The sequence below is a fragment of the Pongo abelii genome, chromosome 2 (assembly GCF_028885655.2).
Source record: "Pongo abelii isolate AG06213 chromosome 2, NHGRI_mPonAbe1-v2.0_pri, whole genome shotgun sequence".
Lineage (NCBI taxonomy): Eukaryota > Metazoa > Chordata > Mammalia > Primates > Hominidae > Pongo > Pongo abelii.
This window is the reverse complement of record NC_085928.1, coordinates 148,324,020-148,349,464: the sequence shown is the minus strand read 5'-3', so window position 1 is coordinate 148,349,464 and position 25,445 is coordinate 148,324,020. Positions and strand designations below refer to the sequence as shown.

At 47.5% G+C, this 25,445-nt stretch overlaps 1 protein-coding gene and 1 pseudogene across 7 annotated transcripts in view; one reads left to right on the top strand and one right to left on the bottom strand.

Annotated features, from left to right (window-relative positions):
- The first annotated feature begins 10,761 nt into the window (after positions 1-10,761).
- Positions 10,762-25,445, top strand: part of PIK3CB (phosphatidylinositol-4,5-bisphosphate 3-kinase catalytic subunit beta) — a 184,283-nt gene continuing 169,599 nt past the window's right edge. For 2 of the 7 annotated variants that reach the window (XM_024245077.3, XM_002814095.5), the window contains exon 1: positions 10,762-11,011. The gene's annotated coding sequence lies outside the window, so the exon portion shown is untranslated. Of the gene's footprint in view, positions 11,239-25,445 lie in introns of all 7 variants that reach the window. The other 5 variants (XM_063722225.1, XM_009239355.3, XM_054552698.2 and 2 more) reach the window with 3 other exon arrangements.
- On the bottom strand, positions 19,707-21,036 carry LOC103890260 (elongation factor 1-alpha 1-like; annotated as a pseudogene).

Genomic DNA, 25,445 nt, shown 5'->3' with positions numbered 1-25,445 from the left:
TCCGCCTCCCAGGTTCAAGCTATTCTCCTTCCTCAGTCTCTCAAGTAGTTAGGATTACAGGCATGCGCCACTATGCCCAGCTAATTTTTGTATTTTTAGTAGAGACAGGGTTTCAATATGTTGGTCGGGCTGGTCTCAAACTCCTGACCTTGTGATTTGCCTGCCTTGGCCGCCCAAAGTGCTGGCATTACAAGCGTGAGCCACAGCACCCAGCCTCCCTCTCCTTTTTCAATGATGATCATAGCTCGCTAAATTACAGCCCTTTTTTTTGAGATGGAGTTTCATTCTGTTTCCGGGCTGGAGTGCAGTGGCTCGATCTCGGCTCACCACAACCTCCACCTCCCAGGTTCAAGCAATTCTCCTGCCTCAGCCTCTCGAGTAGCTGGGACTACAGGCGTGCACTACCATGCCTGGCTAATTTTTGTATTTTTAGTAGAGATGGGGTTTCACTATGTTGTCCACGCTGGTCTCAAACTCCTGACCTCGTGATCCGCCCACCTCGTCTTCCCAAAGTGCTGGGATTACAGGCATGAGCCACCGCGCCCGGCCTAATTACAGCCCTTTTATGTGTTTTCCTTACTGTGTGTATATATATGTACATATACATACTGTATATATAATAAGTGGACATGGTAAAATTTCAAATAGCATAAAAGAAAATAACCATAAAAATTAAATCTCCCTTCCACCTTTTTTTCCCAGCCTCTAGTTTTCCTTCTTCCAGACAACTGTTAGTTTCTTGTGTTTTTCTGATGATAATGTACGGCAGCTTTCTTTACTGTTCTGCATCTTACCGATTTCACTAAACAATATTTTAGAGATTGTTTCAGATCAGTGCCTTCTTTTTCTCCTTTTTTTTTTGAGATGGAGTCTTGCCCTGTTGCCCAGGCTGGAGTGCGGTGGCGAGGTCTTGGCTCACCGCAACCTTCTGCCTCCCGGGTTCAAGCTATTCCCCTGCCTCAGCCTCTCAAGTAGTTAGGATTACAGGCATGTGCCACCACGCCCAGCTAATTTTTGAATTTTTGGTAGAGATGGGGTTTCACTATGTTGGTCAGGCTGGTCTTGAACTCCTGACCTCGTGATTCGCCCGCCTCAGCCACCCAAAGTACTGGGATTACAAGTGTGAGCCACCATGCCCAGCTACCTTATTCTTTTTAAAGTTGCATAATATCACATAATTCAGCTATAATCTCTCTCCATGTGTGTGGTGCATATAAATGTAATACATGTGTGTGTGTGTGTGTATGTGTGTGTGTGTGTGTGTGTATGTGTGTTTTATCAAATTTTCCTTCAAAACATTATATATCTCTTAGTTTGCATTCCAGGAGAATATGTCTAGTCCCCCTGAGTCTCAATGCCTGGCTTTTTCCTCCTTTTCTTTTTTTTATATTTTAAAATATTTTATAGAGACAAAGTCTTACTATGTTGCCTAGGCTGATATCGAACTCCTGAGCTCAACTGATCCTCCTGCCTTGGCCTCCTTTAGTGCTAGGATTACAGGCTTGAGCCACCACACCTGGGGTCCTCCCCATTTTCAGAATGTCTGTCTTATTTCCTACAGCTTCTAGCCCTGCAAATTGTACACTGGTGTAGCTGAACACTGAACTCTTTCCTAAAAATCATGGATAAAAATGCACATAGAGGCCTGTAATCCCAGCACTTTGGGAGGCTGAGGTGGGTGGAGTGCTTGAGCTCAGGAGATTGAGACCAGCCTGGCCAACATGGAGAACCCTCGTCTCTACTGAAAATACAAAAATTAGCCAGGCATGGTGCCTGTAATCCTAGCTACTCGTGAGGCTGAGACAGGAGAATCGCTTGAACCCAAAAGGCGGAGTTTGCACTGAGTCGAGATTGGGCCACTGCACTTCAACCTGGTGAAAAAGCAAGACTCCGTTTCATCTGTTTCAAAAAAAAAAAAAAAGAAAGAAAGAAAGAAAGAAAAAATTAGCTGGGGGCGTGTTGGCACGTGACTGTGGTCCTAGCTATTCAGGAGCCTGAGCTGGGAGGATCAGTTGAGCCTGGGAGGTTGAGGTTGCCGTGAGCCTGGATGACAGAGCAAGACCCTTTCTTTCTCTCTAAAAAAAAAAAAAGTACATAGAGGAGAGTAATTTGTTTTTCAAAAGAAAGCCTTACTGGGCACATTAGCATGCACCTGTAGTTCCAACTACTTTGGAAGCTAGGACAGGAGATTTGCTTGAGCCCAGGAGTTCAAATCCATCCAGCCAGGCGACATAGCAAGTGAGACCATTCGTGCTTGGACTTGGCCATATATAGGGGAGCATTCCAGCCCTCAAGTTGCTCGGAACCCACTGAGAGACAGGCAGGAAAACCAGTCATTTCTCAACAGTGAAGTGAGAGTCTCATAGTGGATTACTGGTTCCTAAAGAAGTATGGGGAGGCCAGCAATCAGGAGGAAGTGAAATTGAAGCTGAGGCCTTGAAGAAGAGTTGGCTAAGATAATAAGGCAGATGTGGCTTGGATCATGGAGGGTTGGTAGGGAAGATTTCACAAGCTGAGCCCAAATCTTCCCAGGCCTTACAGCCACAGAGTCAATATTCTGGAGGGAGGAAGTCAGGAAGGATGTCACCAGGTGGGATAAATCTTCCCTCCAGCTCCTATAAAAGTGCTCTTTGATTCTTCTCACAAACCTACCAAGATTCTATCCATCCCAGCAGCCCAGGAATGGTTCCTCAGTATTCCTAGAGAATTTTCCTCTTGTTTGGGAATGTTGATATAACCAGTACTTGGGAACCCAAGGCACATGGCAAGGCTATTTTGGCCAGTCATGAGGAGCAACTGGCAGGCATTTCAGCAAAGTTAGGAGCCTGAAAGATCTGTGTACCAGCTGGCTCTGTGACCTTGAGTGAGCCTGTTAAATTCTCTGGGCCTCAGTTTTCCTCAGCTATAAAAAATTCATTCAGGGGCATGGTGGCTCACACCTGTAATCCTAGCACTTTGGGAGGCCAAGGCGGGCGGATCACAAGGTCAGGAGATCGAGACCATCCTGGCTAACACGGTGAAACCCTGTCTCTACTAAAAATAGAAAAAAATTAGCCGGGCGTGGTGGCGGGTGCCTGTAGTCTCAGCTACTCGGGAGGTTGAGGCAGAAGAATGGTGTGAATCCGGGAGGCGGAGCTTACAGTGAGCCCAGATAGTGCCACTGCACTCCAGCCTGGGCGACAGAGCGAGACTCCGTCTCAAAAAAAAAAAAATTCATTCGGCCAGGTACGATGACTAATGCCTGTAATCCCAGCCCTTTGGGAGGCCAAGGTGGGAGGATCACTTGAGCCCAGGAGTTTGAGACTAGCCTGGCCAACATAGTGAGACCCTGTCTCTACAAAAAATAAACGTAATTAGACAGACGTTGTGGCATGTACCTGTGGTCCCAGCTACTCAAGAGGCTCAGGTGGGAGGATTGCTTGAGTCCCAGAAGTTGAAGCTCCAGTGAGCCATGATCACGCCACTGCACCCCAGCCTGGGCATCAGAGCAAGACTCTGTATCTAAAAATACTTATTCATTCAAGAATATTTGCTGCCACGCATGGTAGCTCACGCCTGTAATCCCAACACTTTGGGAGGCGAAGGTGGGAGGTTCACTTGAGCCCAGGAGTTCAAGACCATCCTGGGCAACACAGGGAGACTTTGTCTCTACAACAACAAAAAAAAAATCAAAAAATTTGCCAAGTGTGGTGGTGTGTGCCTGTGGTCCCAGCTACTTTGGAGGCTGAGGTGGAAGGCTTGAGCCCAAACGGTTGAGGCTGCAGTGAGCTGTGATCATTCCACTGCATTCATTACTGCCTGGGTGACAGAATGAAACACTATCTCAAAAAAAGAATATTAGCTGGGTGCGGTGGCTCACACCTGTAATTCCAGCACTTTGGGAGGCTGAGGCAGGTGAATCACAATGTCAGGAGTTCGAGACCAGCCTAGCCAACATGGTGAAAACCCATCTCTACTAAAAATACAAAAAATTAGCCGGGCATAGTGGTGGACGCCTATAATCTCAGCCGCTCAGGAGGCTGAGGCAGGAGAATAGCTAGAATCTGGGATGTGGAGGTTGCAGTGAGCCGAGATCACTCCACTGCACTCCAGCCTGGGCAACAGAACAAGACTCCGTCTCAAAAAAAAAAAAAAAAAAAAAAAAAAAGAATATTTACTGAATATTTACTAAGCATCTACTATTTGTCAGGCACTAATCTTGTTCCTGGGGAGGCAGTAGATAAAAGACAAATATGAGGAGACTGGATAGTTTGATCCCAGATAGCCCCCCTTTTTTTTTTGACACAAAGTCTCACTCTGTCACCCAGGCGTGCAGTGGCAGGATCTTGGCTCATTCCAACCACTGCTCCTAGTTTCAGTCAATTCTTGTGCCTCAGCCTCCCAAGTAGCTGGGACTACAGATACGCACAAACATGCCCAGCTAATTTTTTGTATTTTTTTTGATAGAAAAGGGTTTTCACCATGTTGGCCAGGCTGGTCTCAAACTCCTTGCCTCAAGTGATCTACCTGCCTTGGCCTCGCAAAATTCTGGGATTACAGGCACGCGCCACCGCGCCCGGCCCAGATAGCCCTTTTTTGTTGTTGTTGTTTGTTTGTTTGTTTGAAACAGGTCTTGCTCTGTAGTCCTGGCTAGAATGCAGTGGCATGATCATAGCTCACTGCAGCCTCAAACTCCCCGGCTCAAGCTATCCATCCCTAGTAGCTGGGACTACAGGCATATGTCACTACACTCAGCTAATTAAAAACATTTTTTCTTTTTATAAACAGAGGGTCAGCCAGGCATAGTGGCTCATGCCTGTAATCCCAGCACTTTGGGAGGCCGAAGTGGACAGACCACTTGAAGTCAGGAGTTTGAGACCAACCTGGCCAACATGGTGAAACCCTGGCTCTACTAAAAATACAAAAATTAGCCAGGTGTGGTGGCGCGTGCCTGTAATCCCAGCTACTCTACTCAGGAGGCTGAGGCAGGAGAATTGCTTGAACTTGGGAGGCGGAGGTTGCAGTGAGCCAAGATGGCGCCACTGCACTCCAGCCCCAGCCTGGGTGACAGAGCAAGACTCCGTCTCAAAAAAAAAAAAAAAAGGCTGGGCTTTGCAGCTCACGTCTGTAATTTCAGCACTTTGGGAGGCCGAGGCAGGTTGATCACCTGAGGTCAGGAGTTCAAGACCAGCCTGGTCAACATGGTGAAACCCCGCCCCTACTAAAAATACAAAAAAAATTAGCCAGACGTGGTCTGTACTCCCAGCTACTCAGGAGGCTGAGGCAGGAGAATGGCTTGAACCTGGGAGGCGGAGGTTGCAGTGAGCCAAGATCATGACACTGCACTCCAGCCTGGGTGACACAGTGAGAGACTCTCTTTCCAAAAAAAAAAAAAAAAAAAAAAAAAAAAAAGACAGGGTCTAGTTCTGTTTCAAGTTCAAGGTCAGGCTGGTCTTGAAATCCTGGCCTCAAAAGATCTTCCTGCCTGTGGCTTCCGAAGTGTTGAGATTACAGGTGTGAGCCATTGTGCCCTGTCCCCAGATAGCCCTTTTAAAGCCGCATAAACAGTCTATATTTATAAGTGATATTAGTAATCACGCATTTGTGAAATTACCTTGCCTGAAGAAAACACAGAAATTCAAAAATGGTTTTTGCTTCACCCTCCCCCTCCAATGTCACTGCCCTCTCATCTGGTCCTTAAGTTTAATTTTCTGTTGCAGAATTTGTCTTTTAAGTTGCTACTGCTCACCCTTCCCTCTTCCCCTCCATTCTCCATCTGCTTTTTACTTTCTGTCCTTTCCCTCCCAAGACTGATGGCCTTGGCACATGTGACTGGGTCATTTTTTTTTTTTTTTTTTTAGAGATGGAGCCTCACTCTGTCACACAGGCTGGAGTGCATTGGCACGATCTCGGGTTACTTCAACCACTGCCTCCTGGGTTCAAACGATTCTCCTGCCTCAGCCTCCTGAGTAGCTGGGATTACAGGCATGAGCCACTGCGCCCGGCCTTGTGCTAATTTTTTTTTTTTTGAAAAGGAGTTTTGCTCTGTTGCTCAAGCTGGAGTGCAGTGGCGTGATCTCGGTTCACTACAACCTCCACCTGCCGGGGTCAAGCGATTCTCCCACCTCAGCCTCCCGAATAGCTGGGATTACAGGCACCTGCCATCATGCCTGGCTAATTTTCGTATTCTTGTAGAGATGGGGTTTCCCCATGTTGACCAGGCTGGTCTTGAACTCCTGACCTCAGGTGATCTGCCCACCTTGGCCTCCCAAAGTGCTGGGATTACAGGCATGAGCCACCGCGCCCAGCCCCTTGTGCTGATTTTTGAAGACAGTACAGGAAGTGGAGAAACAGAGGCAGCAATCTTTGGTGTTCTCCACTTGTAGATGTATCACTCCAACCTTTGCCTCCTTCTTCACATTACCCTCCTCTCTACGTTTCTCTGTGTCATATCTCTCTTTGCCCTTCTCTTATAAGGACACTTGTCATTGGGTTTGGACCCATCCTACATCCAGGATGATCTCATCTCTCAAGTTTCTTATTGTTGGCTGGGTGCGGTGGCTCACACCTGTAATCCCACCACTTTGGGAGGCCGAGGCAGGCAGATCACCTGAGGTCAGGAGTTTAAGACCAGCCTGGCCAACATGGTGAAACCCCGAATCTAAAAAAATATAAAAATTAGCCAGGCATGGTGTCAGGTGCCTGTAGTCTCAGCTACTCGGGGAGCTGAGGCAGGAGAATCGCTTGAACTCAAGAGGTGGAGGTTGCAGTGAGCAGCAGAGATTGCACCATTGCACTCCAGCCTGGGCAACAGAGCAAGACTCTCCCTCAGGAAAAAAAAAAAAAAAAAAAAAGCAGCTGGGTGCTGTGGCTCACACCTGTAATCGCAGCACTTTGGGAGGCTGAGGCGGGTGATCACGAGGTCAGGAGTTCCAGACCAGCCTGGCTAATATGGTGAAACCCCGTCTCTACTAAAAATATGAAAATTAGCTGGGTGTGGTGGCGCGCACCTGTAGTCCCAGCTACTCAGGAGGCTGAGTCAGGATAATCACTTGAACCCAGGAGGCAGAGGTTGCAGTGAGCTGAGATCATGCCACTGCACTCCATCTCAAAAAAAAAAAAAAAAAAGGAAAAAAAAAAGAGATTCTTATTTCTGGCCATGGTGACTCATGCCTATAATCCCAGCACTTTGGGAAGCTGAGGTGGGTGGATCGCTTAAGCCCAGGCATTCAAGATCAGCCTGGCCAACATAGTGAGACCCTATCTGTACAAAATATAAAAACAAAATTAGCCGGGTGTGGTGGTGCCGGGCTGTAGTCCCAGTTACTCTGGAGGCTGAGGCATGAGAATCGATTGAACTCAGGCGGTGGAGGTTGCAGTGAGCCGAGATCATGCCACTGCACTCCAGCCTGGTTGAAAGAGTGAGACTCCATCTCAAAAGAAAAGAAAAGAAAAGAAAAGAGAAAAAAGAAAAAGAAACATAAGGCCAGGTGCAGTGGCTCATGCCTCTAATCCCAGCACTTTGGGAGGCCGAGGTGGGCAGATCACGAGGTCAAGAGATTGAGACCATCCTGGCCAACATGGTGAAACCCTGTCTCTACTAAAAATACAAAAAAAACCCCAAAAAACGTAGCTGGGCGTGGTGGTGCACCCCTTTAGTCCCAGCTACTCGGGAGGCTGAGGCAGGAGAATTGCTTGAACTCTGCAGGTGGAGGTTGCAGAGAGCCGAGATCATGCCACTGCACTCCAGCCTGGCGACAGAGTCAGACTCCAACTCAAAAAAAAAAAAAGAAAAAGAAAATAAAAAGAAAAAACACAATAGATGGACTAGAACTGCAGAAAAATATGGCAAACACATTATATCTTTTTTCAAAAATAAAAATAAAAAAAAATTGCTCAAGGGATCCACCCGCCTTGGCCCCCAAAGTGCTAGGATTGCAGATGTGAGTCACCACACCTGGCCAACACATTATATCTCTAACATAAAAGAGGTTCTATAAATGGATTTTAATTTAATTAATTTATTTATTTATTTATGTTTTCTGTTTTTGAGATGGAGTCTAGCTCTGTCGCCCAGGCTGGAGTGCAGTGGCACTATCTCGGCTCACTGCAATCTTTGTCTCCCAGGTTCAAGCAATTCTGTCTCAGTCTCCCGAGTAGTTGGCACTACAAGTGCCCACCACCATGGCCAGATAATTTTTGTATTTTTAGTAGAGACGGGGTTTCACCATATTGGTCAGGCTGGTCTCAAACTCCTGACCTCAGGTGATCTGCCCACTTTGGCCTCCCAAAGTGCTGGGATTACAGGAGTGAGCCACAGCATCCGGCCATGCATTTCTATTATTTATTTATTTATTTATTTTTGAGACAGAGTCTTGCTCTGTTGTCCAGGCTGGAGTACAGTGGCGTAATCTCAGCTCACTGCAACCTCTGCCTCCTGGGTTCAAGCGATTCTCCCACCTCAGCCTTCAGAGTAGCTGGGATCACAGGCCTGTACCACCACGCCCAGCTAATCTTTGTATTTTTAGTAGAGAGAGATGAGGTTTCACCATATTGGCAAGGCTGGTCTCAAACTCCCGGCCTCAGGTGATCCACCTGCCTCGGCCTCCCAAAGTGTTGGGATTACAGGCGTGAGCCATCATGCCCAACCTATTGTGTTTTCTCTTTTTCAAAACTTGTCACTGTGAGGTCATGCAAAACCTTCAAAATATTTATGTAGGCAAATATTTTTCTTTTTTCTATAATGGTTCTGGGCTTCCTGTCTTGCTTAAAATTTCTGCCTCACTGGTCAGTAATCACATCACTTTTGGGAGGCTGAGGCGGGCAGATCACGAAGTCAAGAGATGGAGACCATCTTGGCCAACACAGTGAAATCCCGTCTCTACTAAAAAACAAAAAATTAGCCAGGCATGGTGGTGCGCGCCTGTAGTCCCAGCTACTTGGGAGGCTGAGGCAGGGGAATCCCTTGAACTCAGGAGGCGGAGGTTGCAGTGAGCCGAGATCGTGCCACTGTACTACAGCCTGGCGACAGAGCAAGACTCCGTCTCGAAAAAAGAAAAAAAAATTAGGCGTGTGTGGTGGCGGGTGCCTGTAATCCCAGCTACTCTGGAGGCTGAGGCAAGAGAACTGCTTGAACCTGGGAGGTGGAGGTGGCCATGAGCTGAGATGGTGCCACTGCACTCCAGCCTGGGCAACAGAATGAGACTCTGTTTCAAAAAAATTTTTTTTTCCTGTTAAGTTTCTGTTTTGTAAATTTTAATATTTTTTAATTCTTCTGGATTTTTTTTTTCCTAGACAGGGTCTTGCTCTATTTCCCAGGCTGGAGTGCAGTGGTGCTACCGCGTTATCTAGACTCACACCAGCCTCGACTTCCCTCGACTTCCCGGATTCATATGATCCTCCCACCTCAGTCTCCCAAGTAGCTGGGACAACAGATGCACATCACCACACTCACGTCATTTTTGTCAGTCTCGCTATATTGCCCAGGCTAGGTTTGTACTCCTGGGCTCAAGTGATCTGCCCGCCTCGGCCTCCCAAAGTGTTGGTATTACAGCCTCTTCTGGAATTTATTTTTAAATGTTCTTGCTTTAAATCGAAAGTCAGTTAAAACCAGGATCATTGGCCGGGCACGGTGGCTCATGTCTGTAATCCCAGCACTTTGGGAGGCCCAGGCGGGCGGATCACCTGAGGTCGGGAGTTCGAGACCAGCCTGACCAACGTGGAGAAACCCCGTCTCTGCTAAAAATACAAAATTAGCCGGGCGTGGTGGCGCATGCCTGTAATCCTCAGGAAGGCTGAGGCAGGAGAATCGCTTGACCCAGGGAGGCAGAGTTGCGGTGAGCCAAGATCGCGCCATTGCACTCCAGCCTGGGCAACAGTAGCGAAATTCTGATTCAAAATAAATAAATTAATAAAAAATAAAAAAAACTAGGAGCATTTTTCAAATAAACTATTGGTTTGTCACTTAATTAATTTGTCACGTTTGCTTTTTATTATATTGTACTTCTAGATTTTATCCCTGACTACTCAACTATTTGTCCAGGGTAATATAGGAGCATTACGTTAGAGTATACTAGCTTTGGCGTGAGTTAAAATGTTGGTTTTCAGTAAGTAAAATTTAAGTGTCCCACTAGAAAGAGGACTGTGATATTTCGTGGTTGGGGTCAAAGGTAACAGGAGACAAGATAGGCAAAAAGTGGTAAAGTTTAAGGCTCTGCAGACAAATGTTAGGTGTTGTTACTGCAAAATTGAACAAAGAACAAGAATCTTGGGCTTGAAAGGCTGGACTTTTCCCTTGAAACAACCGTTCACAGTGTAGGAACTGAAGGGCCAGCTGTGAGGCAGCCGAGCTAGCGCCCTATCCTCACAAAGGGAGTGAAAGACGGAGATGGGTAGCGGGAAAAAAATAAGTGCTGCGTCCAAGAATTCAGGAGTCAGTCCATGTCGCAGAACAGGGAGAAGGGCTGGGAAGAAAAGGCCAGCAAGGAACCTAGGAACAGCGGAATCTCTCGGGAGGAGGTTATGGAGGCCGCAGCGGGTGATGGGTCTCTCCTGAAGGCGACTTGCCGGGGATTCCCTATTCCGCAGTCCTCTGGGAGACGCAAAGAGAGTTAGGAAAGGCCGTGCAGCAACGTCGCAGCCGGGCATCGGGAGAAGAATCGGCAGTGAGGCCTCTCTCCACGCCCTGCCAGCCCCGCTGCCGCCGCCGCCGCCACCGCGGGGCCCGGGATTGGCCCGAGGGCGGCGCAGGGCGGGGCGGGGGCTGCTGGGACGCCGGCCTGAGAGGTCCGCGCGCGCGCACACGGGCGCGGGTACGGCGGCGGCGCGCGCGTGCTCTGTCGGCCTGTGCGGCTGCTGCGGCGGAGCGGGCCATGGCAGTGGGGACCGGGCGAGTGTAGTGCTGCGCGGGGCAGGCGGGAGGTGATCGAGAGAGGCAGGGATGGGGGCGCCGGAGCGGAGTGGTTGCGGCGGCCTGGGCTGTTGACTGCGCACTTGGAATAGTAGCAGGCGGCGGCGGCAGAGCGCCAGGCAGGTGAGTGCGGCGGCCGGGACCCGGATGCGGCGCGGCTGAGGAGCGGCTGGGTCGCGGCGCCAGCTGCGGTGCCCCCGGGCGGGCTGGCGGTGCGTTCTAGCTTGCCGCTACCTGCGGCGCTGGCGACTCTTGTGGTTGCACCGCGCTTCCTGCCAGCTTGGAGGATAACCGCCTACCGGCCCGTGGGGGCGTCTGGCTTGGTTGCGGCCCGCCCTGGGCTCTCCAAGGTGAGTGGCGCCGCCCCGGTCCCCGGGCGGCAGAGACGCTGCCGGGCGTCCTGGGCCACTGTCGCTTTGGGTCCCGTTCCTGAGGTGGGTCTCTGTGGAGAGACGGCCTCCTCGCGTCCTGCGTCGATGCGGACACCTCCAGAACTTGCCGACCCTCAGGTGCCTTTTTGCGCAGAAGTGTATTTCAGAGGCGTGGACCCAGGGTTATTAGGTTACGGACATGTTTTCGAATCCCAGAGCCGCTGCTGACCCGTCCTGGGGCCTTGGGCCAAAATATCCTGATGTGTTAAATGGAAATAATAATACATACACCATAGGGTTGTTGTGAGGTTAGGCATAACTGAACAAGTGCTAAGTAAATGATACCCCTGCTGCAGCATCTCGTGTTAGCTATTGCTAATTCCCGGCTGCTGGCGTGCGTTTGGGGGCACATTTATTTCCGATCTGCTCTGGTGTTGCAATAACCGATACTGGAGTTGCTTAATATTGGAGCCTGTTACCTCGCAGTGGCCACAATAGAATCCTATAGTCTCTTACTAGAATCCTGCAGTCTCTTTTCCCGCAGGGGCTGAATTGGAAGCCTGTCTCAGGTACTGAGTGGGAATTACTGCTGAAATGAAACCGAGCAAATTCGGGATTCGCTTAGGATGAAAGATGATGGGACGTAAACTTGAAGTGCTTCGCTGTTTCATCTCAAGTGACACTTGAACTCTGCCACTTGTTACAGAGTATAAACACACGAAGAGTATGGAAACAGACTCTTTTTTCTGCATTGCTATATCCAAAGGGAGTAACAAGTGCTTTTGTAAACATCATTGTGGGCAGTGTGACTGTCTGGTGAAGTCATGATAATTAAATAAGATGAGTACTTATTTTGAAGCACTGAATGGAAGTTTGGAGATAAGATTCGTAATAAAATTATCTCCAACGAGTCAGAGGTCTCAGCAGTTCATTAATCATTTGGGGATTTTTATGCTACATTGTAAGATTTTATGGTAAAAGCAGAACTGTTTAAGTCATAATCATGTAGCACAGGAAAGGGTGGTCAGATAAGGATCTTAACCCAGTTTCAGAATGCAGGTATGGAAGAAAGTGAAGTCTTTTTTCTGACCGGGTGCGTTGGCTCACGCCTATAATCCCAGCACTTTGGGAGGCCGAGGCGGGCGGGTCACTTGATTCCAGGAGTTCGACACCAGCCCGAGCAACATGGTGAAACCCTCTCTACCAAAAACACAAAAATTAGCAGGGCGTGGTGGCGGGCGCTTGTAATCCCAGCTACTTGGGAGGCTGAGGCAGGAGAATCCCTTGAACCCCGGAGGCGGAGGTTGCAGTGAGCCGAGATGGCACCACTGGACTCCAGCTTGGGCAACAGAGCGATACCCTGTCTCAAAAAGAAAAAAAAAAAATCTTTTTGAGACCGAATCTTGCTTCTTTTTTAAAAAAAAAATTGTTGTTTTTTGAGACAGGGTCTTGGTCTGTCGCCCAGGCTGGAGTGCAATGTCGCCATCTTGGCTCACTGCAACCTCCGCCTCCTGGGTTCAAGCGATCCTCCTCCCTCAGCCTCCCTAGTAGCTGAGACTACAGGGGCGTGCCACCACGCCTGGCCAATCTTTAAATTTTTTTTTTTTTTTTTTTTTTTTTTGAGACGGAGTTTCGCTTTTGTTGTCCAGGCTGGAGTGCAATGACGTGATCTTCAGCTCACCGCAACCTCCGCCTCCCGGGTTCAAGCGATTCTCCTGCCATAGCCTCCCGAGTAGTTGGGATTACAGGCATGTGCCACCACACGCGGCTAATTTTGTTTTTTTTTTTTTGGTAGAGACGGGGTTTCTCCATGTTGGTCAGGGTGGTCTCGGACTCCCAACCTCAGGTATCCGCCCGCCTCGGCCTCCCAAACTGCGGGGATTACAGGGGAAGCCACTGCGCCCGTCCCAATCTTTGTATTTTTGGTAGAGAGGGGGTTTCGCCATGTTGGCCAGGCTGGTCTTGATCTCCTGGGCTCAAATGATCCGCCAGCCTGGGCCTCCCAAAATGCTGGGATTACAGGCATGAACCACTGCAACCGGCCGAAAGTAAAAATCTTAAAGGTTTAAACTGGAATTGTATTCACTAAAGCCAAAATGACTTAAGAAACAAAAATCTAATTTACACCCCTGATTCACACCCTGAGTCCACCACCTTCGGAGTGTTTTTTAGAAGTGTTGAAAATCAAGTTGGGTTTTGATTTGTCATTTTGCACCTCTTGCCTATCTTTCTTGGTGTTCTTAGAGACTCACCCATAAAGGCTTTTGCTTCAACTTGCTTTGTGAATGTCAGCCAACTATATGGAAAAAAGTGAAAAATGAACACTGTAGTCTAAATTATGTTCTTTCTTGAGGTTTTCCCAGTTGTCTAGCTTAGACTGTTGAACTCAACAGTAGAACTACTGCTAGCCACTGTGAAAAGGCTGGGAGTCAGAAGTCACCTCTTGGTTTTAGGCCTCAACCTGGGTAAAAACAGCTGGGGCTATGGGGATGTTACCCAGTCTTATGGGCCTCTGTTTTATTTGTTTGTTTTGAAATGGAGTCTCACTCTGTCGCCAGGCTGGAGTGCAATGGCACGATCTCCGCTCACTGTGACCTCCCAGGTTCAAGCGATTCTCCTGCCTCAGCCTCCAAATTAGCTGGGACTATAGGTGCACACCACCATGCCCCGCTAATTTTTGTATTTTTAGTAAACATGGGGTTTCACCATGTTGGCCAGGATAGTCTCAATCTTTTGACCTCGTGATCCTCCCGCCTTGGCCTCCCAAAGTGCTGGGATTACAGGCGTCAGCCACTGTGCCTGGCCCCAATAAATAAATTATTTATTTATTTTTATTTATTTTTATTTTATTTTTATTTATTTATTTATTTAGAGACTGAGTTTTTTTGCTCTTGTTGCCCAGGCTGGAGTGCAGTGGCGTGACCTCGGCTCACTGCAAGCTCTGCCTCCCGGGTTTAAGCAATTCTCCTGCCCCAGCCTCCCAAGTAGCTGGGGTTACAGGCGCCCGCCACCACGCCCAGCTAATTTTTTGTATTTTTAGGAGTTTCTCCATGTTGGCCAGGCTGGTCTTGAACTCCTGACCTCAGGTGATCCGGCCGCCTCGGCCTCCCAAAGTGCTGGGATTACAGGCGTGAGCCACTGCGCCCAGCACTATTTTTTATTTTATTTTAATTTAATTTAATTTTATTTATTTGAGACGGAGTCTCACTCTGTCGCCCAGGCTGGAGTGCAGTGGCACGACCTCGGCTCACTGCAAGCTCCGCCTCCCGGGTTCACGCCATTCTCCTGCCTCAGCCTCCCCAGTAGCTGGGACCACAGGCGCCCGCCACCACGCCCGGCCAATTTTTTGTATTTTTTTTTAGTAGAGACGGGGTTTCACCATGTTAGTCAGGGTGGTCTTGATCTCCTGACCTCGTGATCCGCCCGCCTTGGCCTCCCAAAATGCTGGGATTACAGGCGTGAGCCACCGCGCCTCGCCTCCAATAAATAAATAGAATACTTAACTGAGGAAAGTGAGTACCTGCTTTATTAGTAGTAGTAGTAGTAGTAGTAGTATTTTGAGACGGAGTTTCGCTCTGTTGCCCAGGCTAGAGTTTAGTGGCACGATCTCGGCTTACTGCAAGCTCCGCCTCCCGGGTTCACGCCATTCTCCTGCCTCAGCCTCCCGAGTAGCTGGGACTACAGGTGCCGGCCACCACGCCAGGCTAATTTTTTTTTGTATTTTTAGTAGAGACAGGGTTTCACCGTGTTCACCAGGATGGTCTCGATCTCCTGACCTCGTGATCCGCCCGTCTCGGCCTCCCAAAGTGCTGGGATTGCAGGCGTCATCCACCGTGCCCGGCCCCTGCTTTATTATTTGTGTATTCTCTTGGACTTGTTCCTTTTGATTTTTTGTTTTGTTTTGTTTTTTTGAGACAGAGTCGTGCTCTGCCGTTCAGGCTGGAGTGCGGTGGCGCCCGCCATCTTGGCTCGCTGCAACCTCCGCCTCCCGGGTTCGAGGAATTATCCTGCCTCAGCCTCCCGAGTAGCTGGGATTACAAGGCGTGCGCCACCACGCCTGGCTAATTTTTTTGTATTTTTAGTAGAGACAGGGTTTCACCATATTGGCCAGACTGGTCTGGAACTCCTAACCTCAGGTGATCCGCCCACCTCGTCGTCCCAAAGTGCTGGGGTTACAGGGGTGAGCCACCGCGCCTGGGCCCCGTTTTTTTATTTATAGAATTTGGATGACTGTGGTGGGCAGGGGGTGGTTGTGGTGGTGTACTAGAAAATCACATTATGTAAAGGAACCTTCTAGGATACTCGAGTTTTATGGCTTTCCTCCTCTTCACTCTCTTTGACTTTTCCTTCTCTTGTTGAGTTCAAAACATTCTAATGCCCCAGGGCTTCCGGCCTGTCCCTATTCCTTTCTCTACCTGTATTCTTTCTGAATGATCTCATATTGTCCTGTCCTGTGGTTTATTTATTTTTAGTAGAGAAACTAAAAATAAGTAAATTGTTGTCAACTGCTGTTGCCTCTCAGATTTTTATCTCGAGTCCTGAACTTCAGTCTTCTGCCTGCCTACATGACATCTTAATTTCGTCTGTTTTTAGGCGTCTTTCAATGTAATGGGTTCGCATGGAGCTCTTAATTCCCGTTCCTATTCCTTCCCTAGCAGTTTTCTTTCTTTCTTTTTTGAGATGGAGTTTTGCTCTTGTTGCCCAGGCTGGAGTGCAGTGGCGCAATCTCGGCTCACTGCAACCTCCGCCTTCCGGTTTCAAGCGATTCTCCTGCCTCAGCCTCCCGAGTAGCTGGGATTACAGGCACCCACCACCATGTCCCTCTAATTTTTGTATTTTTAGTGGAGACGGGGTTTCACTATGTTGGCCAGGCTGGTGTCGAACTCCTGGGCTCAAGTGATCTGACCGCTTTGGCCTTCCAAAGTGCTGGGGATTACAGGCGGGAGCCACCGAGCCTGGCCAGCAGTTTTCTTTTCTCCCCGCCCTCCCGCTGCGTCCCGACCCCCGCTCCCCGCCCCGTCCCCGCAAGCCAGACGTCCCCGCAAGCCAGACGGAGTCTTCCTCTGTCACTCAGGCTGGAGTGCAGTGGTGCGATCTCGGCCCACTGCAACCTCCGCCTCCTGGGTTCAAGCGATTCTCTTGTCTTAGCCTCCCAAGTAGCTGAGATTATAGGCGCACGCCACCACGCTCGGCTAACCCTAGCAGTTTTCATGTCGTAGCACCCCTCTGCCCCACTCCCCATCCTGTTTGAGTGTAAAATCTAGTAGTTATGTTTAATTTATCCCTTTGTCTCATCCTCCCTCACTGTACGCACAGCCAATCCTTGAGCACACTCTAAATTTTACCTCCAAAGTATATCCCACATATGTTTTTCATTTTATTTTTATTCCCACTACCCCAGTTCTTCCTGGGTAGTACCTCCCTAACTGGTCTCCTTGCCTCTGTTCTTACTCTATTTTTCACATAGCAGTCAGAGTGATTTTTACTTATTCTCCTGTTCAGTGGATTCTCATTACACTAAGAAGTAAATCCAAACTTTATCTGCATGTCAGCGAATTATTGTTTATTTTTATTTTATTTTATTTTAAAAATAGAGATGGGATCTTGCTATGTTGCTCAGGGGTCTTGAATTCCTAGGCTGAAGCAATCCACCCATCTCAGCCTTTATTTATTTTTATTAAATTTTCCTTTATCTGTCATAATCTGTTTGAGTGCTAAAAAATAAATAAATAAATAAAATAAAAAAATTTGGCCGGACACGGAGGCTCATGCTTGTAATCCCAGAACTTTGGGAGGCTGAGGTGGAGGTGGGCGGATCACCTGATGTCAGGAGTTCGAGACCAGCCTGGCCAACATGGCAAAACCCTATCTCTACTAAAAATACAAAAAAAAAAAAAAAAAAAAAAAATTAGCCTGATGTGGTGGCATGCTCCTATAATCCCAGCTATTCTGGATGCTGAAGCAGGAGAATCGCTTGAACCTGGGAGGCGGAGGTTGCAGTGAGCCAAGGTGCACCATTGCACTCCAGCCTGGGCAACAAGAGTGAAACTCCGTCTCAGAAAAAAAATAAAAAATAAAAGATAAAAATTTTTTTAGAGGTGGGGTCTCCTTATGTTGCCCAAGCTGGAGTTCAGTGGCCATTCACAGGTAGTATCATAGGGCACTACAGCCTTGAACTCCTGGTCTCAAGTGATCCTCCTGCCTCAGCCTCCCCAGTAGCTTTAGGCACATTTCACCACTCCCAGCTTGCTTATTTTATTGTTCATTTATTTATGGTCTTTTTCCTCCAATATAATATAAGCTCCATGATGGCAGGGACCTTGTCTTCCCTGCAGCATTTTCAGGAACCAGAACAATGCCTGGAAAATTTTAATTAATGGGGCCGGGCGCTGTGGCTCACGTCTGTAATCCCAGCATTTTGGGAGGCCGAGACGGGCGGATCAGAAGGTCAGGAGATTGAGACCATCCTGGCTAACACTGTGAAACCCCGTCTCTACTAAAAATACAAAAAATTAGCCGGGCGTGGTGGCGGGCGCCTGTGGTCCCAGCTACTCGGGAGGCTGAGGCAGGAGAATGGCGTCAACCTGGGAGGCGGAGCTTGCAGTGAGCCGAGATCGCGCCACTGCACTCCAGCCTGGGCGATAGAGCGAGACTCCGTCTCAAAAAAAAAAAAAAGAAAATTAATTAATGTTGAATGAATAAATGTAGGAATGAAATTAGTTCTAAAATCTTTTGATTGAATGTACAATGTATATCCTGAACACACTTCCCCCTTTTTTTGGTTCCAGATTTGGGCAAATTAGACAGTAACCAGAGACCCTAGAGTTATTATTCTATCAGGTACCTTTTTTTGTTTTGTTTTGTTTTGTTTTTTTTGAGACGGAGTCTCGCTCTGTCGCCCAGGTTGGAGTGCAGTGGCGCGATCTCAGTTTACTGCAAGCTCCGCCTCCCAGGTTCACGCCATTTTCCTGCTTCAGCGTCCTGAGTGGCTAGGATTACAGGCGCCCTCACCACGCCCGGCTAATTTGTTTTTGTATTTTTTTAGTAGAGACGGGGTTTCACCGTGTTAGCCAGGATGGTCTCGATCTCCTGACCTTGTGATCCGCCCGCCTCGGCCTCCCAAAGTCCTGGGATTACAGGTGTGAGCCCCTGGGCCCGGCCTTTTTGTTTTGTTTTTGAAGAGACCAGGTTTGGCTCTGTCACCCAGGCTGGAGTGCAGGGGCACAATCGTAGCTCACCGTAACCTCGAACTGCTGTGCTCAAGTGATCCTCCTGCACCGGCCTCCTAAGTGGTTATTAATAGTACTATAGGCATCTACCGCCATGCCTGCCTGGCTAACTAAAAAAAATTTCTTAGGTAGACACAGGCTTGTGCTATGTTGCCCAGGCTGGGTCTCACGCTGTTGGCCTCAAGCCATCCTCCTGCCTTGGCCTCCCAAAGTGCTCTGATTACAGGCTAGAGCCACTGAACCCAGCCTGCTATTGGGCATTCTTAACTCTCTCAATCTTCATTAAGGTGCTCTACCCCTGAAAAGACCAAGCCTTTAGACATTAAGCAATTAATGACAAAAACAAGTGTGAATTTTGTTCACTGTGTCCTGGATCATTAGTCTTTTTGAAAATAAGGAGCCGAACAAAACCACCTTGTTTTGTTTTTTTGAGGCTTTGAATTTTGGTCTTGACTGAAGGGGATTGGTTTTAGGATGTGATAGTTTGATCCTGTATTCAATCGTATTTAGTATTTTTAGAGATCAGGAATATTTATTTATTTATTTATTTATTGACTGAGTTTTGCTCTTGTTGCCCAGGCTGGAGTGCAATGGTGCAGTCTCGATTCATTGCAACCTCTGCTTGCTGGGTTCAAGCGATTCTCCTGCCTCAGTCTCCTGAGTAGCTGGGATTACAGGTGCCTACCACCACGCCCAGCTAATTTTGTATATTTAGTAGAGACGGGGTTTTACCATGTTAGTCAGACTGGTCTCGAACTCCTGACCTCAGGTGATCCGCCTGCCTCGGCCTCCCAAAGTGCTGGGATTACAGGCGTAAGCCACTGTGCCTGGCCAGAAATTTTTAGTTTAATTAGACAACTTAGTTTTTGAATCTGAGACCCTCCCATTGCACAAGTGTGTGACAGAGTATATGTGTTGTAAGAATGTATGTGTATGTACGCTCTGAACTATTTGGTTTAGAGTTACCATATCTTTTTTTTTTTTCTCATTAAACTTTGTTTTGATGGGTCTCAAAATTCTGTGACCAATTCTTGGTCCAGTTGTTTCCATTAAAAACTACTGATTTTAAACGTTAATCATTTAAAACTGCCACATGCCAAAAAAAAAAAAAAACCCAAGTGGTCCATAACACATTCTCCTTTTCTTCTGAGGGGTTTACAGTGCATTATTATCATTAACCAGTCATTTACTATTAAACCTAAATGGCCGATTGAAACAAAGATTTCTGAGGCTGTTCTTCCACCACTGATTAAGACTTGGGTGGCAGGTATTAGGGATAATATTCATTTAGCCTTCTGAGCTTTCTGGGCAGAATTGGTGACCTTGCCAGCTCCAGCAGCCTTCTTGTCCACTGCTTTGATGACACCCACGGCAACTCTGTTTCATATCCTGAGCAGCAAAATGACCCAGAGGAGGATAGTCCTAGAAGCTCTCAACATACATCGGCTTGTCAGGAACCATATCAACTATGGCAGCACCACCAGACTTCAAGAATTTAGGGCCATCTTCCAGCTTCTTACTAGAATGGTGATCAGTCTTTTTCCTTCAGGTCAGCAAACTTGCAAGCAATGTGAGCTGTGTGACAATCCAGTACAGTGGCATAGCCAGCACTGATTTGGCCTGAATGGTTCAGGATAATCACTTGAGCAATGAAGCCAGCTGCTTCCATTGGTGGGTCATTTTTGCTGTCACCAGCAACGTTGCCATGATGAACATCTTTGACAGACACATTCTTGACATTGAAGTCCACATTGTCTGCAGGAAGAGCTTCACCCAAAGCTTCATGGTGCATTTCAACAGACTGCTTCAGTTGTAACATTGACTGGAGCAAAGGTGACCACCATTCCGGGTTTGAGAACACCCATCTCCACTTGGCCTATAGGCACAGTACCAATATCAACCAGTTTTGTAGACATCCTGGAGAGACAGATGCAAGGGTTTGTCAGTTGGATGAGTTGGTGGTAGGATGCAGTCCAGAGCTTCGAGTAGCATGGTTCCCCTGGCATTGCCATCTTGACGGGTGACTTTCTATCCCATGAACCAAGGCATGTTATCACTTGGCTTCAGCATGTTGTCACTATTCCCACCAGAAGTTGGCACAAATGCTACTGTGTTGGGGTTGTAGCCAATTTTCTTAATGTAAATGCTGACTTCCTTAATGATTTCCTTGTATCTCTATTGGCTGTAGGGTGGCTCAGTGGAATCCATTTTGTTAACACCAATTAGTTGCTTCACACTCAGCGTGTAAGCCAGAAGGGCATGCTGACAGGTCTGCCCATTTTTGGAGATACCAGCTTTAAATTCTCCAACACCAGCAGCAACAATCAGAACAGCACAGTCAGCCTGAGATGTCCCTGTAATCATGTTATTGATAAAGTCTCTGTCTTCTGAAGCATCCGTGATAGTCACGTAATACTTGCTGTTCTCATATTTTCATAGGGAGATATCAGTGGTGATAGATACCATGTTCATGCTCAGCTTTCAGTTCATCCAAGACCCAGGCATACTTGAAGGAGTCCTTTCCCATCTCTGTAGCTGCCTTCTCAAATCTTTTTTTTGACAGGGTCTCACTTTGTCACCCAGATTGGAGTGCAGTGGTGCAATCGTGGCCCACTGCAGCCTTGACCTCCCCAGGTTCAAGTGATCCTTCCAGCCTCCCGAGTAGCTGGGAGTACAGGCATGCACCATTATGCCCAGCTAACTTTTTTTTTTTTTTTTTTGGTATTTTGTAGAGGCAGTGTTTCACCATGTTGCCCAGGCTGGTCTCAAACTCCTGAGCTCAGGTGATTTGCCTGCCTTGGCCTCCCAAAGAGCTGGGATTACAGGTGTGAGTCATGGCACCTAGCCTAGGATCTTTCTTTTTGTGACCCCCCTTCTCCCCGAGAATGTATATCTCCTTCATTTCTTTTTTTTTTTTTTTTTTCCGAGGTGGAGTTTCGCTCTTGTTGCCCAGGCTGGAGTGCAATGGCATGATCTTGGCTCACTGCAACCTCCGCCTCCCGGGTTCAAGTGATTCTCCTGGTCTCAAACTCCCAACGTCAGGTGGGTCCGCCTGCCTGGGCCTCCCAAAGTGTTGGGATTACAGGAATGAGCCACTGCGCCTGGCCATATCTCCTTATTTTCTTTTAATAGCTCCTCAGATATTTAGCAGATCACCTGAGGTTGACCCTTTAACTGGGAGTAGCTAGCTTACTGCTGGAATCAAGAATGTGAATCTCAGCAGTCATCTCCTATATTATAGTATTGCTAGAGATAGGTCTGCAGCTCAGAATTCTCCGCGGTGCAAACCCAAGGACAGCATCCCTGGTCCTGTAGTTTGTCTTCTGGTGCTTCAGGCATTCAGGAGACCACCAGGCAAATGCTGATTTGCCCTCAAGGGAAATGCGATCCTGATTATCCATGCCTGCAGGGGGAGGATTATATGGATTAAACTAAATCCATGGGTAATCCAAAGGCTTTATTTTAAACTACAGTTTAACCACATTCCTGACCACAGTTTTTTCTTGTATTTCTAATAACTAATTTATAATATTTACTGATTTCAAATTTATTTTCTTCTCCTGCCACTTAGAAGTAATGGCAGTTGTGAAGTTGAGAAAAGATGGTAGAAGGAGTTAGATAATCAACCAGCAGATGATTTGGTATTAACTGGGTGGTTTAGCTACAATGCTTTCTAGACCATGAAGGCCTGAATTCCATGAATTCCTTACCTGCTGAGTCATTGGTAACTGTCAACAAGAGGTCAAACTCCATTTTGATACGTTTGTACTTTACTTGCTTAAATGAATGAGCTTTTGTGATTTAAGTAATCAGTATTTCAGATGATCAGAATTATAACCCAATTTGAAGTTTTCCTTTACTGTTTAATAAGTTAGCCTACTGATAGTTTTTTTATTTTTTATAAATTTTTTCATTATTATTTTTTGAGATGGAGCCTTGCTGTGTCGCCAGGCTGGAGTGCAGTGGCGCCATCTTGGCTCACTGCAACCTCTGACTCCCTGGTTCAAGTGATTCTCCTGCCTCAGCCTTCCGAGTAGCTGGCATGTGCCACAGGCATGTGCCACCACGCCCAGCTAATTTTTGTATTTTTAGTAGAGACGGGGTTTCGCCATGTTGCCCAGGATGGTCTCGCTCTCCTGACCTCGTGATCTGCCCACCTTGGCCTCCCAAAGTGCTGGGATTTCAGGTGTGAGCCACCTTGCCCGACCGTTGCTTTTTTCTGTAGCCAGTCTACTACTACATCTGACAAGTTACGTGTTCATAGTTACACAATAACTATTCATATTTCATTAAATAGTTGAAATATGATCACTTAAAATTGTTTATTCTTGATTTAGTATAGGCCTTGTATTTATTTATTTTTTTTAGGGATGGGGACTTACTGTGTTGCCCAGCTGGCCTGTAACTCCTGGGCTCAAGCGTCCCCCCACCTCAGCCTCCAGAGTAGCTGGGACCACGGGCAGGTGTTGTATTTAGATTCTATTAAAGTCAGTGTTTTCTTGTAGCTTCATAAACCATTACAAATTGCTGCCATTGTGTTATCTGAAAAAAAATGTAGTTTGTTAACTAAAACGTTTTTCTGCAGTGATAAATATCACTGCAATTACAGTGGCCTGATCTCGGCTCACTGCCGCCTCCGCCTCCTGGGTTCAAGCCGATTCTCCTGCCTCAGCCTCCCAAGTAGCTGGGATTACAGGCGCATGCCACACACCTGGCTGATTTTTGTATTTGTAGTAGAGATGGGGTTTCACCGTGTTGGCCAGGCTGGTCTCGAACTCCTGACCTCAGGTGATCCACCCACCTCAGCCTCCCAAAGTGTTGAGCCACTGTACCTGGCTGCAGTTATTTATTTTCTTTTTCTTTTATTTTTGAGATGGGGTCTCACTCTGTCACCCAGGCTGGAGTACAGTGGCGTGAACTTGGCTCACTGCAACCTCTGCCTCCCGGGTTCCAGCTATTCTCCTGCCTCAGCCTCCCGAGAAGCTGGAACTACAGGTGTGTGCCACCATGCCCGGCTAATTTTTGTATTTTTTAGTAGAGACAGGGTTTCACCATATTGGCCAGGCTGGTCTCGAACTCCTGACCTCATGATCTGCCCTTCCTGACCTTGTGATCTGCCTGCCTTGGCCTCCCAAAGTGCTGGGATTATAGGCGTGAGCCACCGTACCCGGCCTAGTTATATATTTTCAAAAGTCAAGTTCCATATTTATGAACTAGTTATCATTCCCCTTAAATTTTGAGCGAGAGTTCCTGGGGATAGCCAACTGGAATTCTTTTTTTTTTTTTTCTGGAGACAGGGTCTTGCTCTGTCACCCAGGCTGGAGTGCAGTGGAACCATCTTGGCTCTCTGCGGTGTAGACCTCCTGAGCTCAAGCAAGCCTCCCCAGTATCTGGGATTATAAGTGTGTGCTACCACATCTGGCTACTTGTTGTATTTTTCATGGAGAAAGATTTTGCCATGCTGCTCAGGCTAGTCTCAAACTTCTGGGCTTGAGTGATCTGCCAGCCTCAGCCTCCCAAAGTGCTGGGATTACAGGTGTGAACCAAAGCACCCGGCCAAGCTGTCTTAACTCGATGTGCACATTCACCCACCATTCCATTATTAATATTTTTCCTTTTTTTATTTTTATTTTTATTTTCTGAAACGGAGTCTCACTCTGTTGCCCAAGCTGGAGTGCAGTGACACCATCTCGGCTCACTGCAACCTCTGCCTCCCAGGTTCAAGCGATTCTTCTGCGTCAGCCTCCCAAGTAGCTGGAATTACAGGTGCCTGCCACCACTCCCAGCTAATTTTTGTGTTTTTAGTAGAGGTGGGGTTTCACCATGTTGGTCTGGCTGGTCTTGACCTCCTAACCCCAGGTGATCCACCCACCTCGGCCTCCCAGAGTGCTGGGATTACAAGACATGAGCCACCATGCCCAGGCTATTAATATTTTTTCTAACTGAGGAGCTTCTGGGTTTTAGGTCTTCATTTTGCTCACAAGTATTGTCTAATATCTCTGTAATTTGTACATGATGGTCCAGTGGCTCCTGACCTCAGGTGAGCCACCCGCCGCAGCCTCCCAAAGTGCTGGGATTACAGGCGTGAGCCACCCTGCTCAGCCCTGAGCATTAATTTGTTTTTTTTGTTTTTTGTTTTTTTTTGAGACGGAGTCTCGTTCTGTCGCCAAGCTGGAGTGCAGTGGCACAATCTTGGCTCACTGCAACCTCTGACTCCCGGGTTCAAGGGATCTCCTGCCTCAGCCTTCTGAGTAGCTGGGATTACAGGCAAGCACCACCACACCCAGCTAATTTTTGTATTTTTAGTAGAGACGGGGTTTCACCATGTTGGCCAAGATGGTCTCGATTTCCTCACCTCGTGATCTGCCCGCCTCAGCCTCCCAAAGTGCTGGGATTACAGGCGTGAGCCACAGCGCCCAGCCCCCATTAATTCTTTTTGTAGGCATTATCCTATTGGTATACTCACATGTGTGGAAAATGATGTATGGTGAAGGCTATTTGTTGCATTATTGTTTATAATGGCAAAATTCCTGAAGTAACTTAAATGTTTTTCACTAGGGGAATTACTTTAAAAAAAATAGGACATTCCTATGATTGAATGCTCTGTAGCCATTTAACAGAATGAAGAAAGTGGGCCAGGCATGGTGGCTCATGCCTATAATCCCAGCATTCTGAGAGGCCGAGCTGGGTGGATCATCTGAAGTCAGTAGTTGTAGACTAGCCTGGCCAACATGGTGAAACCCCATCTCTAATAAAAGTACAAAAATTAGCCAGGTGTGGTGGTGCACACCTGTAATCTGAACTACTTGGGAGGCTGAGGCAGGAGAATTGCTTAAGCCCCGGAGGCGGTGGTTGCAGTGAGCTGAAATTGTACCACTGCACTCCAGCCTGGGCAACAGAGCAAGACTCCATCTCAAAATAAACAAACACAAACAGAATGAAGAAAGTGTTTATGTA